Raw genomic sequence first — 16,987 nt, forward strand, 5'->3', positions numbered from 1 at the left:
CAACATGACCTTCAGCCCACTTTCCAAACCTGGTTCTCCAGCTTTCCTGGAAAGTCAATGAGCAATTCTATCCCTGTTTTTTTTTTTTTTTTTAAACTGTCTGCATAGATATGTGGAGTCTACTTGATTCAGATGCCTTTCCATAAACCTACCTAAAAGCATTACTTTAACTCTGGGGTTTGATTAAAAAAACCAAAATTCTGGTTGAGAATGATAAACCACTCACCATGAAAGGGATGAACTTCCAGCAAGAATAAATAACAAATATGAAGATCTGTTGTTCAATGTCAGTCTTTTACTAAGGAATCAATGAATCGCTTCTTGGCCTTTTGGCTAAGATCATGTGTAGGAATCAATGAATTTCTGGTTATGGAGGCTAAAATGATATCTAATCTTGACTTAATCTAGGTCTCTTCAGTATTTGTCACCCTTTACTACATTCTCTGCTGATGCACTGTTCAGTATCCCTTACGAGTCCACACCCCAAGTTGATCCTTTTTGTGTGGGGTTGGGCTGACATTGAGTGACTTTTTAGTAGCAGATCTGGTTTGTTAATTGCAAAGCATATCAGTGGCTGTCTCCAATGGCTCTAAAACCAGTAACTTAAGCTTTGTCAACTATATTTCTACAGCTATGACATTTTGTGTACATGTTCACCTTTCCCAAATCCATAGAATCTTGAAATGCTGAGATTCATTGTCTATGAAATGCAAAAGCTCCCTGATAAAGATTGTTCCAAATCCCAACTCAAGCCTGGCAGACTCAGCCAGGACCTTGCCCGCTGATAGCCCATAAGGTGAATCTCATTATCAACTAGGGTTTGAGGCAACAGATTGGAGACCACCGCACACAATCTCACTCAACTCAGACAGTTTTTATTTGCTTCTTATATTTCTAGCTTTAATGTCTTAGTTCTGTGATTCAACTTTATTTTTATTTATTTAATTTTTATTGTGGTAACATTGGATTATAAACTTATGTACATTTTGGGTTTACATCATTATATTTCGACTTCTGTGTAGATTACATCACGTTCACCGCCTGAACACTAATTACAATCCATCACCACACACATATGCCTAATCACACCTTTTGCCCTCCTCCCTTCCAGCTTCACCTCTGATAACCAGTAATCCAATCTCTGTCTCTATGTGATTGCTGTTTTTATCTTCTATTTATGAGTGAGATAATATGGTATTTGACTTTCTCCCTCTGACTTATTTCGCTTAGCGTAATACCCTCAAGGTCCATCCATGTTGTCACAAATGGCCAGATTTCATCATTTTTTATGGCTGGGTAGTATTCCATTGTGTGTATGTACCATATCCTCTTTATCCATTTGTCCCTTGATGGGCACCTAGGTTGCTTTCAAGTCTTGGCTATTGTGAATAATGCTGCAATGAACATAGGGCTGCATATATCTTTACAATTCGTGTTTTCATGTTCTTTATATAAACACCCAACAGTGGAATACCTGAATCGTATGGTAGTTCTATTCTTAACTTTTTGAGGAGTCTCCACACCGTTTTCCATAGTGGCTGCACCAATTTGCACTCCCACCAGCAGTGTATGAGGGTTCCTTTCTCTCCACATCCTCTCCAACACTTATTGTTTCCTGTCTTGTTAATTATACCCATTTTGACGGAGTGAAGTGATATCTCTTTGTAGTTTTGATTTGCGTTTCCCTGATAGATAGTGATATTGAACATCTTTTCATGTTCCTGTTGGCCATCTGTATGTCTTCTTTGGAAAAATGTCTGTTAAGATCTTTTGCCCATTTTTTAATTGAGTTGTTAGTTTTTTTTGTTGTTGAGACACGAGTTCTTCATATATTTTGAATATTAACACCTTATCAGATATATAGTTTGAAAATATCTTCTCCCAGTTGTTAGGTTGTCTTTTTGCTTTGTTGATGGTTTCATTTGTGGTGCAGAAGGTTTTTAGTTTGACGTAGTGGCGTTTGTTTATTTTTTCTTTTGTTTCCCTTGCCCAGTCAGACATGTTACTTGAAAATATGCTGCTAAGACCAATGCCAAAGAGCGTACTGACTATGTTTTCTTCTAGAAGTTCCACAGTTTCAGGTCTTACATTCAAATCTCGAATCCATTTTGAGTTAATTTTGTGTATGGTGTAAGATAGCGGTCTCCTTTCATTCTTTTGCATGTGGCTGTCCAGTTTTCCCATCACCACTTATTGAAGAGACTTTCCTTTCTCCATTGTATGTTCTTGGCTCCTTTGTCGAAAATTAGCTGTCCATAGGTGTGTAGGTTTATTTCTGAGATCTCAATTCTGTTCCATTGATCTGTGTGTCTGTTTTTGCGCCAGTACCATCCTGTTTTGATTACTATGGCTTTGTAGTATATTTTGAAATCAGGGAGTCTGATACCTCCAGCTTGGTTCTTTTTTCTCAGGATTGCTTTGGCCACCTGGGGTCTTTTCTTGTTTCATATAAATTTTAGGATTCTCTATTCTATTTCTGAGAAAAATGTTGTTGGAATTTTGATAGGAATTACATTGAATCTGTAAATTGCTTTAGGAAGTATGGACATTCTAACTATGTTAAGTCTTTGAATCCAAGACCACGGAATATCTTTCCATTTCTTTGTGCCTTCCTCAATTCCTTTCAACAATGTTTTATAGTTTTCAGTGTACAGGTCTTTCACCTCTTTAGTTGAGTTTATCCCTAGGTATTTTATTCTTTTTGTTGCAATTGTAAATGGGATTGTATTCTTAATTTCTCTTTCTGCTACTTCATTGTTAGTGTATAGAAATGCAACTGATTTTTGTATGTTTGTTTTATATCCTGCAACTTTACTGTATTCATTTATTATTTCTAAAAGTCTTTTGGTAGATTCTTTAGGGTTTTCTATATATAAAATCATGTCATCTGCAAAAAGTGACAGTTTCACTTCTTCCTTTGCAGTTTGGATCCCTTTTATTTCTTTTTCTTGCCTGATTGCTCTGGGTAAGACTTCCAATACTATGTTAAATAAGAGTGGTGACAGTGGGCATCCTTGTCTGGTTCCTGTTCTTAGAGGGATAGCTTTCAGGTTTTCTCCATTGAGAGTATTAGCTGTGGGTTTATCATATATGGCCTTTATTATGTTTAAATATTTTCCTTCTGTACCCATTTTATTCAGAGTTTGTATCACAAATGGATACTGTATCTTGTCAGATGCTTTCTCTTCATCCATTGAGATGATCACATAGCTTTTATTTTTCATTTTGTTAATGTGGTGTATCACATTGATTGATTTGTGGATGCCGAACCATCCCTGCATCCCTGGAATAAATCCCATTTGTCCTGGTGTATGATCTTTTTAACGTATTCCTGTATTCGATTTGTTGCGGATTTTTGCATTGATGTTCATCAGTGATATTGGCCTGTAACTTTCTTTTCTTGAGTTGTCTTTGTCTGGATTTGGTGTCATGGTAATGTTGGCTTTGTAGAATGAGTTAGGAAGCTTCCCTTTCTCTTCAATTTTTGGAAGAGTTTGAGAAGGATAGGTATTAAGTCTTTGAATGTTTGGTAGAATTGACCAGGGAAGCCATCTGGTCCTGGACTTTTATTTTTTGGAAGGTTTTTGATATCTGTTTCAATCTCTTTACTGGTGATTGGTCTATTCAAATTCTCTATTTCTTCTTGATTCAGTTTTAGAAGGTTGTATGATTCTGAGAATTTATCCATTTCTTCTAGATTTTCCAATTTGTTGTTGCATGGCTTTTCATAGTATTCACTTATGGTAAATTTTTGTATTTCTGAGGTGTCTGTTGTAGTTTCTCCTCTTTCATTTCTGATTTTATTTATTTGAGCCTTCTTTCTTTTTTCTTGGTGAGTCTAGGTAAAGGTTTCTCAATTTTGTTTCTCTTTTCAAAGAACCAGCTCTTCATTTCATTGATTTTTTTCCTACGGCTTTGTTCAGTATTTCATTTATTTCTGCTTGATTTTGATTATTTCCTTCCTTATACTTATTTGGGGCTTTGTTTGTTCTTCTTTTTCCAGTTCCTTTAGGTGCACTGTTAGATTGTTTATTTGAGAGTGAGATTTTTCTTGTTTGTTGAGGTAGGCCTATATTGCTATAAACTTGCCTCTTAGAACCACTTTTGCTGTATCCCACAAATTTTGCCATGTTGTATTTTCGTTTCCATTTGTCTCTAGGTATTTTTAAATTTTTACTGTGATTTCTTCATTGACCCAATTGTTTGTTCAGTAGCATTTTGTTTAATCTCCACAGACTTGTGGCTTTTCCAATTTTCTTCCTGTAGTTGCAGTTTTTATATTTTCCAATTCTTTGTTGAAGTTCTCACTGAGCTCATCCAGTCTTCTCCCAAAATCAGTGAGCCTCCTTATGACTTTTTGTTTGAACTCTTTGTCAGGTAGATTGTATATTTCTCTTTCATTAAGTTCTTTTTCTGGGGTTTTGTCCTGTCCCCTTACTTGGAATGTCTTCCTTTGCTTCTTCATTTTGTCTCTTTCTCTGTATTTTTATCTATTATTGGGTAGGTCAGCTACATCTCCTGATCTTGGAGAGGTGGCCTTATGTAAGAGATGCCTTATGAGGCCCAGCAGTCTGCTTCCCTCATCACCAGTTCCTAATCTTCCAGGGGTGATCCCTGTCTGGGCTATGTGTCCTCTTGTGGCAGGGTTGCTCTTGCTGCAGGTGCCCAGGGAAGCTAGGCTGTTCACTTGGCCAGCTGGTTGTAATGCTCTGCTCTGTGTTCTTGCTATGGACCCTTCAGTCACTTTATCAGGCATGAAGAGCCCCAGCACAATTGGCTGCAAGGTCTAATAGCACATTCCTGTTGCAGTTCTTCTGTTAAGTGACTAGGCCCTGAATGTGGCTGGTTGCTATGCTCAGGGGCTTACAATTGCTGTAGGCCTCTGGCCTGCAAGGCTGTTGTCAGCTCTCTCAGGATTGCAGCTGAGTGGGACTGGTCCCAGGTACAGGAACACTCAATTGTTTCAGGCCTTAGAAGGTGGGGCCAATCCCATTTGTGGCTGTTTGAGAAGCACAAGTCTTCTGCAGCTGACAAGTGTTACCACCCACAGGGCCACACACACCATCAACACAGTCCTGCTCCATGCAGATGTCTCGACCCCCTGAAGCAGATCCAGTTGCCCCACTGCAGAGGCCCCGCACACTCCACCAATGCCCCACATACTCCAACTGTTCTTTGCACATACCTTGTCCCTCAGAGGTCGACCCACTCCCCCAGCTGCAGAGGACCCAAGCGCTCAGCCTATGTAGGCTCACAAGTTACCTGAGGGCTTGCTGTTGGGTGGGGCCAGTCCCTAGGGTGGTCTGACTGCCCTGGCTGAGATGGATTAAATCAGTGTTCTAGTGGGTGGGACAGACCCTGGGCTAACAGGCCAGGGGAAGGGCTCCAATGGCATCTACCAGCATCTGTGTCAGCACGCCTGTACTAGGAGACAATAATGGCTGCTGCCAATGTCTCGGTCACTGGAGAGGTCTCATCTCTCACCAAGGTGCACCAAGAGTCTATCAAGTGAGTCTCTTTTCACCAAAGGACTGTGCACCTTTCTTTCTGGTGATTTTAGATTGCATTCTGAAATGGGTAAATTTTGCATGGGTCCCTCAAGAGCCGGATTTTTTTTCATTGTGTCTGACAGCTTTTCTGGGATTATTCTCCCTTGTTGTTCATAGCCAGCAAAGCCAGATATTATGACACTTGTCTCAGTTGTGCTGAGTCCAAAAGATGCTTATAGCAGTGATGCTCCCCTGCTCAGGTCCCCCACTCCTCCAGGGAAGGCTTCATACCTTAGGATTGATCGTTGGCTGTGAAGCACCACAGCTTGCAAAGGTGACTTTTCTTCTCTCCAGAAAAGAATTTCTGCCTTTTCCACCTCAGTCAGGACTGTCCCTTGTTGCAGGGATTCCTTATATCCAGTTTTCAGTTCTCTCTCAGGGGTAATTGTTCCAAGAGTAGTTATAAATTGGTTGTGTCCATGGGAGGAGGTGAGTTCAGAGTCTTCCTACACTGCCATCTTGACATTAACCCTCAACTTTATTTTTATTTTCAAGATGATGCAGTCAATTTATTAAACCAACAATATGCTCACTTTTTTTGTTGTATATTCTTTACACAGATTTTTCCAAATCTCTTCCACTTAAAAAACAATAGTTTATTATGAACTATTTCAGATATACAAGGAGATGTGAAAAGTGATACAATGAGCATCCATATACCTCAACTTTCCTTTTTACCTTCATGTTGAGATTCACCAGGTACTTAAACCAGGTACTTATTAGAGACTCAGATTAGCTTGCTCTATTACTGTCAATGGGAATTTCAAACTATAGTTTAGAAGATCCACTGGAACTTTTCTTGCCCTCCTTTGGAAGGGAGACACGTTTCAGAAGTTGAGAATACAGGTTTAAAACTCAAAGTGAACTTGGAGATCCTTGAATAAACTGTGCTATCCCCATACTTTATGTATATTTATCTATTCAGTAGATGTATTACTTCCTCTGTCCTTGTTTGGGTAACTATTGATGCATCGTAATATGACTCTGAAATTCACTAGCATAAAACGACCATTTTGTTATGATCAGGGCACAGTGTGGACAGCTTATCCCTTTTCTATGATCTGGAGCCTTAGCTAGAAAGATTTAATGGCAGGTGGTGACTAAAATGAGGGCACTGGAATAATTTCCAGGTATGTGCACTCACGTGTCTGGTGTTTGATGCTAGAGGGGCTGCTGAGCAGAGCTCTTGGATGTGGCCTCTCCATGTAGCTTGGGCTCCCTCACAGCATGGCTGCTCCTGAGAAGTCAAACTTTCTACATGATGGCTCAGGGTTCCAGTCTAGTGATTTAGCTAACAAGGCAGAAACTGGATAATCTCTTTTTCTGACCTAGGCTTGGGAATCATTTCTGCCACATTTTATGAGTTACAATTGACGCACAAGCTGCTCAGATTCAAGAGAAGGAGTGCCAAAGAATTCATAGCATTTTTTTCTAACAACAACAATCCTAAATGTCCTCCGTACAGTTCCTCCTTTAAATACGCCCAGCACACCCACAGGAGCCACCAAAGGCCACAGAAAGCAGTGCTGTAGCCACTGACACTTTGCCTTAGGAATGGCACACTTCAGTCTCCCTCCCCAATGTGGACCTCGGAATTTCCCATTTTGGAAATTTAGGGGTGGCCCTAACTTGTATCTTATTTGTCTATTCACATTGGCTGGTCCATATAGATTATTGACCTGAGTCTAGACTCTCTGACTGGCTGTGACCTGACATGCCCATGGGGTTCTGCTCCTGAAGACTGCCTTTCTGATTCAGGCTTTAAAGCCTCAGGCGAGAGCTCTGCCCTCACTTGCTTCCCCTAATTCCAGGAAATCTCTGAGGCTAGAGGGTCAAAGCATGAGGATTGGACATAGGGCAGTGGAAAGGAAAGAAAAATAATGTTCACGCCTTCAAGAAACTTCTGGAGTTGATTCATGTGGATCTAAGATATACTTCTCGTCATTAAAAGCACTGCTGATTCTTGTGATCATATTTGGCCAAAGTTTTCCATTTTAGTAACAGGTATTAAGTATAAAATTGATGAAAAGCATAGAATAGAGAGAACTCAGGGGTTACATGAGGCAACCAACTACATCCAATTTGTAAATTGAAAAGCTAATTATTTCTTCCAGTGATTATTTTCTGAGTTCACTCAAAACCAGCATCTAGAGAGCTCCCAATCAGTTCTAAATAACAGGGTTTGGGATTTTACTGGCGTCAAGACATCATGTTTATCATTTATCGTTTATGGTGTGTTTGTTTTTCAGAGAAATAAATCAGCCTAGAATCAAATGTTTACATTTATTCTTCAGATATGTCCTGGCTTAACCATCACCAAAGTCTGCACTGTAGCTTGGAATTAAACATTTTTTTTTTATCTTTTCTGTTTATACATAAAATTTTCTTTCTTTTCAGAAAACTAACATTAACAAATGTGCTGGTCTTGGGATCCAGAATGAGACTCTAACCAGATCCTATCAGGAAAATCTTCCTTATAATTCCCTAAAGCCTTATACAGGACACACTGCAATACGTGTAACCTGGATTCTTGAAATAAAACATGACTGAATTCAAAGGGCATCTACATGAAACCAAATAACCTGCTCACATTGTTGTAATGCCCTGTGATCGAAGGCAGCCATGACTTTATCATAAATTAGGCAAGCTTTTGAGGGAAATTTTTAAAAAACAGCATGTCCTCACATATGGATTGACAACTGAGCAATCTTCCTGCTGTGCTTTAGAAAAAGGTGCCAGCTCAATGAGGTGCTGTCGAATTGACTGAAAACCCCCTACTGCCAGTTTCTCCTCCACACTACGAAAGCCAGCCTTCTGGTGGGTTATCACTGCTGGGAGAAGAGAAAGAATTGCCTCTGCATTTGCTGATTGTGGCCAACTGGTGGCGGAGGTTTTGCATCCTGGGTCTTGGAAAATTCATAGGGGTACAAACATGCAAAATGACAGGAAGAGGCCAGGACAACCTGTGGTAAAGGAGAACATAACCACTTATTCCATAGTAAGTCAGGGAAGGGACACCAGGCTGGAGCACTCATTATGCTTGAAATGCCCTTTTACAAAAAGGACATTTCAGTCAAAAGAATAGTGCCCTGACTTTTCAAAGCACCAAATATTAATTCTCTAGATGTGCTTTTCTCTTACACTCGCATTAGAAAAAATTGCATGTAACTATAACGTTTAGGAATATTTTTAGAAAAAAAAATCCATAATTATTTTTTGACTATCTCCTAATTTTGGCATATGTGAGTAAATATTGATATAAAAAGTTACAATCAGAAGTATATAATAATTTATAATTCTTGGTTTAATAATGTAGTCCAGATATTTGCTTGGCTTGTTTTCCTAATTATCATTACTAATGAATGTGCAGTAGCTTATGCATCTGAGATACGTGATATCTAAATTTATAAAGTTATGAGCATTTGTAGTTGTGGCTACTAAAAACTAAAATACAATAAATGCTCCCAATTTTTCACCATCATAGATGAGTTAATGCTTTTTTTTTCTTCTGTGGAGTTACTTTTCAAGATAAATTTCCAGAACTGGGATTACTGAGGCCAAAAGCATGCACCCTGTCTGTTGGGTTCCTAAATACCTTCTTGCAGATTACGCACAGCACAAATCCAAGGGGTGCTATTCATAAAGCTCCTCTCCCCCAGAAGTTTCACACTGTGAATGGCACCCCCTGCAGGTGTGCAGCACCCAACCTGTGCAACCTTGTGTAGCAGCCTTGCAATGCACCTGGAAATACCAGCCTATGGCTAGGTTGTTTTCTTAAGGATTAACATAAAAGAATCTCAAGGGGGGAAAAAAAGATAACCCCACTTTCATGCATAACTTGTCATTTAAGGAGTTAATTAGGGGTACAAGGACAGAATATTTAATAGCAATAAAAGTAAAATTGCCACATTCCACTATAAACCTATGAGTTGGTGATAGCATAGTACTTAACATAAACTTTTTTAGAGAAAATTAATAATTTGTTAATTCAGTTAGAATTTTTGAAGAATAAAAGGATAAACATTTCAAGAAAAGTTAAACAAAGTAAATAAAGATAAAAGAAGAAGCAAATTTAGACAAACATACAAAAACATTGGAAATGATAAATAAATATCATGATTACATCTTTGAAAATGTTAATATAATAAATAAGTTGTTGGTAAAACTAACAATGGAAAAATAAAGAAAAATAATAAATGAACCACTTAAAAATGAGAAAGGCTAAATAACCAATATAAAAGAGATTAACTTCCTATGAATACTACATTAATATATACTAAATTTGAAAAAGGCAATGAATTATATGTCCTATTAAAAAACCATAAATACCAATAAGCAAGAGTGAAATATAAAGCATAAGCAGATGTATGACCAAAAAAACAATTTGAGAAAGATATTACAGTTTTATCAGTTTAGAAAAGATTAGAATCTCATTCTTAAATTGTTTCAGACATTCAATGAATAAATAATCTCTTGTTACATAAATAAATTGATGGCAAAATTAAGATCAGATGATAATTCTTTTTACGAGGCAAATTTTGCTGTGATTCCCAAACCCAGAAAAAAATAACATATAAAATTTTAAACACGTAACATCTACAAACTGCTCATTTTATAATATTAGTTGATGGAAGAAGGAATCAAAATTGCATATACAGTATAATTTCAGTCATTTAAGAAAAAAAATCTGCACACTACAAAAAATGAAAACAGGAAGGAAAAATGTCAAAATATTGAGAGTAGTTCACTGTGGATTTGAGCGAGTGATTTCTTTTCCTTTTACTCTTCAAAGGTTTCCTAATTCCCACTCTGAGGTGATGAAAAGGAAAGAACTGATAAGGGGTGAATTATGTCCCCCCCAAATTCGTATGTTGAAGTCTTAACCTCCAGTACCTCTCTCAAAATGCAACTGCATTTGGAGACAGGACCTTTAAAGAGATAAATAATTTCAAAGGAAGTCATCAGGGTGGGCACCAATCCAATATGGTGACCTTGTGAGAGAGGAGATTCAGACACAGACACACAGAGGAAAGACCGTGTGAGGACACAGGGAGGGGACAGCTGTTTACAAGCCAAGGAGAGAGGCATGGGACAGATTCTTCCCTCTGGCCCTCAAGAAGAACCAATCCTGCTGACACCTTGATCTTGGACTTCCAGGCTCCAGAACTGAGAGAAAATGAATTTCTATTGTTTAAGCCCCCAGGTCTGTGATACTCTGTTAAGGCAGCCCGTGCAAAAATAAATCAGGGCCTTTTCTTTCTTCTTTCCTTCCTTTCTTTCTTTCTTCAAGATTCTTTCTTTCTCTCTTTATCAATCAAAATCATCTCCGTGCAGGACGTTAAGAAAAATTTTAAAAGCATGTATTATTTCTATATGTGTGTTTTCATAGCACTACTTGTGGATAACTGGATCCATTGGTTGGGGAGAGTGATTTGAATTGCTGGGAGCTGTATCGGGAATGTTATAATCAGCATTTGGAACCAGCAATTCAGGCTTGGGGAAGCCACTGGGCTAGGTATAGACAATTCTGTTTAAGCAGTTTTGGGCTTTGTCCATCAGGCAATGAAGGTGGGAAGAAGGGGTGAGAGTCCGTGCCAATAATAGTGTCAGCAGGAATAGAAAAGGAAAAGGCATTACCTCCTCATATCAGCTCCATTTGATCAAAACTGGATTGCTCAGTGATGACAAGTTTTTATAGCTGTTCTTTTATAGCTATAAAAATATCTTTACTCCTGACATTCCTGAAGGAAAAATGGTGTTGCTACGGCCAGGCTGCAACTCTAAAGCACAAAGCATCTTTATCCCCGTTAAATCAAGTGCCTTTATAGTTCAAGCCTGGGCCACACAAACATTTTATAAACTACCGTAGTGGAGATAAAATTTGGTTATGCATAGGAAGAGAATCCTACAAGGACCAAGTAGGCTGTTCACAGCTGTTCACATCATGCAGCATTTCTAAACCCATCAGAGGACCAGGCAACTGATTTTCATGCTAGGTGCATTGGTGTAAACTTCACTTCCACACAGAAATTTGCTTCCTTCCATCATCCCTCCAAATCTACCTTTTTATTTTCATAAGGGCATATTTGCAGACAAATACTCCTCCACTATAAAGAAAATACCAGTGTGAGCTGGTGGTGAGTGGCTGCTGACCCCAGTCTTTATTGAGTAGAGAGGGTGGCTGAGTCTACAGAGGCATGGGGACAGGTGCTCCATCCAAAGAGTCATGGCTACCTGGTGAAAGTGCACTGTACAGAAAACCCACCAACTGCTAAATAGGGGAACACATTTGGAATAGCTAGGCAAATTCTCCAAGTTTTAAAATTTTGGCTCAAAAAAATTTTAAAGCACCTTGTTCACCAAGTTAATCACTTCTATGAGTACAACGCAGCTGCTGCTAGTGAAATAAAAAAGAGTCCTGCTCTGGAAGTCAGAAGAATGGAATCCTGGCTCCACCCATTACCGCAATGTGGTCTGTGGCACTCCTGCACTGCTTGGCTCTCAGTTTTGCCATCTGCAAAACTCATCAGCTATCCATCAGGGTAGATAAAGTTTCCAGCAGAGGGTCTGGTACACACCAAGTTTTTGATAAATGTTAGGAGATTGCAAATACGCCTAAGAAAATCTATTATCAAAATATGATCTATTAATCAGAGAATGCAGAAAAAGCAATGGACAAAAGTCAGTGCCCATTCCAAACAAAGGAATTATGTGACAATAGACACTCTTTCCTAATAGGGTTAGCGTTTACAAACCAAATTGATGTTAAACTCAAAATAGATCAAGGAAAATATTACCTTAAATTCAGTAAAAAAAAAAAAAAAAAAGACACCATCACCATTATTTTGTTATTTATTTATTTCTAATTGTGGCAAAATATACATAAAATTTACTAGCTAAACATTTTTAAGTGTATATTTCGGTGGCATTAAATGCACTCACGTTGTTGTGCAATCATCACCATCATTCATCTCCAGAACATTTTTCATCTTGTGAAACCGAAACTCTGTACCTATTAAACCCTAATAGTAATCATTAAACAATAATTCCCCATTGGAAAAGAACGCAAAGGTATCATTATTCGTGGATAGCATGATTGTATATATGAAATAACTGTAATATATTACAATTATAAATAAGCATTTATTGAAATGGTCAGACACAAAAGTACTCAGAAATCAATAGCGTTATAACATATGAATAAAATTCAACCAGAAAATATGATGACAAAATAAACTACTATTCACAAAATCAAAAACTATGAAATACTTGGAAGGAAATTTGAGGAAAGAGAACACGTGCATTTAAATATAATAAAGCCTTCTTGGGAGAAGTTAATCATTTCCAAAAGTGAAGATTCATGTTTTTTAAATAGGCAGACCATGTTAATTCACACATTTAAAAAAATTCCAATCAAAATTCTGACAATTTAAAATTGGTGACAAGATGTTCAAAAAATAGTTCAGGGCAGATCACTGTGGTGGTAAGGAGCTAGAAAGAGGCCATGAAGAGGGGCTTAGCCTACTAAATAGTAGAACGTGCTACGAACCAAAACCAAGCAAGCGGTACAGCACTGGCACCAAAATTAAAATCTAAATCCTCAGAAACAGGTCGATATATGAAACATTGCACAAGGACTTAACATGTTCAAATCAAGAAAGTGAGAAAGGATCATCAGTTAACAACAAGGAGCTAAGAAGTTGAGGGAGAGAAGAGTGTGAGGTTTTTTTTTTTCTGCTTTATTTCCCAAACCCCCCAGTACACAGTTATATATCTTAGTTGCAGGTCCCCTCTAGTTGTGGGATGTGGGACGCCACCTCAACGTGGCCTGATGAGCGGTGCCATGTCCACGCCCAGGATCTGAACCCTGGGCCGCTGCAGCGGAGCGTGCGAACTTAACCACTCGGCCACGGAGCCGGCCCCAAGAGTGTGAGTTTTCAGGTTTCTATATTATGCTCTACACAAAAATAAACTGGCTACATTAAAGGGCTAAATAAATTTTAAATTTTAGCTTTAAAAACATACAGTACAATAAAATATTAAACAGGTAATTGGGGAAATGATGAAGACCTTTTCAACATGGATCAAAAAGAAATCACTGAATGAAAGACTGGCCATTTTCCATACAAAAGATATAAAAAATACATTAATCTGAAAATAAAAAATAAAATTTAAATTTAAAAGTGCACAATATGTGGGGTCGGCCCAGTGGCAGAGTGGTTAAAGTTCCGCCGCTTCACTTTGGTGGCCCGGGTTTGTGGGTTCTGATCCCAGGTGCAGAACTGCTTCACTCATCAGCCGTGCTGTGGCAGCATGCCACATACAAAATAGAGGAAGACTGGTGCAGATGTTAGCTCAGGGCTAGTCTTCCTTGAACAAAAAGAGGAAGATTGGCAAAGGATGTTAGCTCAGGGAGAATCTTCCTCACCAAACAAAAAAAAGTATACGATATGAAAAAATTTGCACTAAATTTGATTTAAAAAGCAAGAAATTAATATTTGCAACTTATTAAGATCTCATTTGATTTTATAATGGAAGCAGGAAGACTCCATAGATAAATGGGCCCAAATTAAAGCAGGTAATATTTGTTGAGTGTTTGCATTGAGCCCAAGAATTTATTTATATTAGCTAATGTAATCCTCATCCCAACTCTACGAGACAAAGATATTAAAATCTCCACTTTATAGACTTTACCCCTCTTGGTCCCATAGGCATAGAAAGAAGATTCTGGAACTTTTGTTTCAACCACTGCTCTTGTTTTGTTTTATATACTCCAAAACATTAAACTAAACAGCATAAATAGTCCAAAATGTTCTACAATTCATTGACTTCATATTCATTGAGTATCTACTATATACCAAGCCCAGTGCTGGGCACCTGGAATTTAAGATGGATTAAGATACTCTCCAGAGGTCCAGTTGGGGAGAAAGAGCAATTAAGATAGCCACTAACGGTATGATGCTATGCACCCTCTGCTGTGCAAAGGGAGGCAACGTCAGGCCTTCCAAAATTTGAAGGCCAAGCCAAAATTTGAAATAATGATACTGAAAGCTTTCAAGAATCAATATCAATCTTTTTAAAAACAATATATAAGTACATATTAAGAACTTAAGAATGCTTATTCCCTTTGATCCAGTAATCTCTCTTATTCTTCAAAGTTCATTTTACAGAAGTAATTCATCAGAAAGAAACAAAAGTAGCAACCATCAATTAACTCTTCAAATATTTATTTGTGTCTATTGCCCACCAGATTCTGTGCTAGGATCTTGGGAGATGAAGATGAACAAAAACTCATTCCACAAAAGTCCTCATTTCAGCCATCACTGTAATGATGAAAACTGGAAACAACTGTGATGTTCAACAATGGAGAGAGATTTTATATAATATGGTACACTGACTTGCAGAAATAAAGCAAATATTAAAATTATACAGTCATGTGCTTCATAAGGACCTTTAGATCAACAATGGACGGCATAAACAACAGTGGTCCTGTCAGATTACTACCATGTAGCCTGGGTGTGTAGTAGGCTATACCATGCAGGTTTGTGTAAGTACACTCCATGTTTGCACAACAACAAAATCACCTAAGGACACATTTCTCACAATGTATCCCCATCATTAAGCAACAAATGACTATACTTCAAAAATTACGTATGAGCGACCAGCCCCAGTGGCTTAGTGGTCAAGTTTGGAATGCTCTGCTTGAGTGGCCCAGGTTGGGTTCCCAGGTGCAGACCTACACCACTTGTGGCCATGCCATGGCGGTGACCCACATATGAAATAGAGGAAGATTGGCAACAGATGTTAGCTCAGGGTGACTCTTTCCCAGCAAAAAAAAAAAAAAAAAAAGAAGTACAAAAAAGGTCATTTTCACAAAACAGTGCTAACTTAAAAATATTAGATTTTGTATACAGTTCTATTGATGTAATAAATACTTTTTTCATAAAGGCAAAAGCTAGAAAACTATATGCAAATAAAAAAGTTGTATTAGAGTTTGGTGATTACAGATGATTTTTATTTTACAAAATTAATATTACTGCTATACAACTTTTTTGATGAAAAGCAGAAAGAAAAATTCATATAAGCAAAGAGCGATCCTGGAAGAGATGAATAATTGATTACGAAGGAATTTGCAAACATGAAGTTCTGTGTAACAGCTCACAGAATAACAAACCGGAATCTGCAAGATATGAAAGGTATGCTATTCCTGCCTTATATGGACAGAGAGTAAAGAGATGTTAGAAGATGGAATAAAGAGTTGCACTGAAATCGCATTTCATATAACACCATAATCACTTTGAAATTACTAGCTTCCCAAGTCCCACTAACAATACAGTACTTGCTAAGTATTGTCAAATATAATTTTATTCAGGATTCCCAGGGTCAAGTATTTAGCATAAAAAATGTATTTTTAGCGCACTTATAAATAATGATAAAACGCTTCAATGATCCTTGGTCCCTTTGAGTCACCCTCCTATCTCCAGTTATCCAGCACAATTATAAGCTCTTAAATCAACTGACCTGCTGCTTAGAAAGCAGGAACCCTGGTCCCTCTGGCTTTTTTATTGAACTACATTCCTCTCTGCTGCCTTTCTGGGTCCTGATACCTTGATATTCTTGAGTATGACCTTCTGTCAAAACAAAGAAGCAGCTGCAAAAATAAGAAAAATGCTCCCCAAGGTCTAACATGGACTTCCCTGCATCATACTAAACAAACGCTCCTTGTGAGCAGGGGAACTAGAAATGGCTAAGCAAGGACACAGTTCTTCAGGGACAGGCTTTTCCCCAACCTGGGTAGTAAGGTGTAAGTTTAAAAAAGAAAAACTGAGTGCCTTGTAGAGGTAGGCAATACAGTTTCTGTGCTTCTGAGGGCTGCACAGTGGCTTCACCAGATGTCAAAGTCAGCTGTGGACTTGGGTGCGTGTATCATGATATCTAGTACTTGGCCCCTGTAATCACAACAGACAGGAGTCTGACCTGGGGCTACAGCTGCTATGAAAGTGTTGGCAAAGTTAACCCATCACAGCCAGGGCTAGCTTCTGTCCAGGTTCAATTTCTGCTCTGCACTGTTTTTGCAGTTGGAGTGATGCTTGTTTTATGATTCCAGTTTATACCCATATCTTCCCCAAATGTATCTACATTGACCCATTTGTTCTTGTATCAGTTCAGTACTTCCTTGATTGCTTTCCTCTTTGATCAACATCATAGTCATCATAGACTCCTCACTCCTGCCTTGGATGAGAACTCATAGACCCCTCGTAGACCATGAGTACCACTGCTCTGTCCACTGCCTCTGGCCTCACACTTGCCCCAGTGGAAAGGAGGATTGGTATTGCTCCCTTGGCATCATTCCTTGCTTCTCTTGAGCTAAAATCGGCTATTGCCTCCCATAATACACCTACCTTTCATGGTAGAATCCACATGGTCAGTATCCTAGG

At 38.4% G+C, this 16,987-nt stretch overlaps 1 pseudogene; it reads left to right on the plus strand.

Moving 5' to 3' along the window:
• Window positions 1–313: 313 nt before the first annotated feature.
• Window positions 314–456, plus strand: LOC139078610 (U2 spliceosomal RNA; annotated as a pseudogene).
• Window positions 457–16,987: the final 16,531 nt, after the last annotated feature.

This window comes from Equus przewalskii, chromosome 1 (assembly GCF_037783145.1).
Source record: "Equus przewalskii isolate Varuska chromosome 1, EquPr2, whole genome shotgun sequence".
In the NCBI taxonomy this organism is placed as follows: domain Eukaryota; kingdom Metazoa; phylum Chordata; class Mammalia; order Perissodactyla; family Equidae; genus Equus; species Equus przewalskii.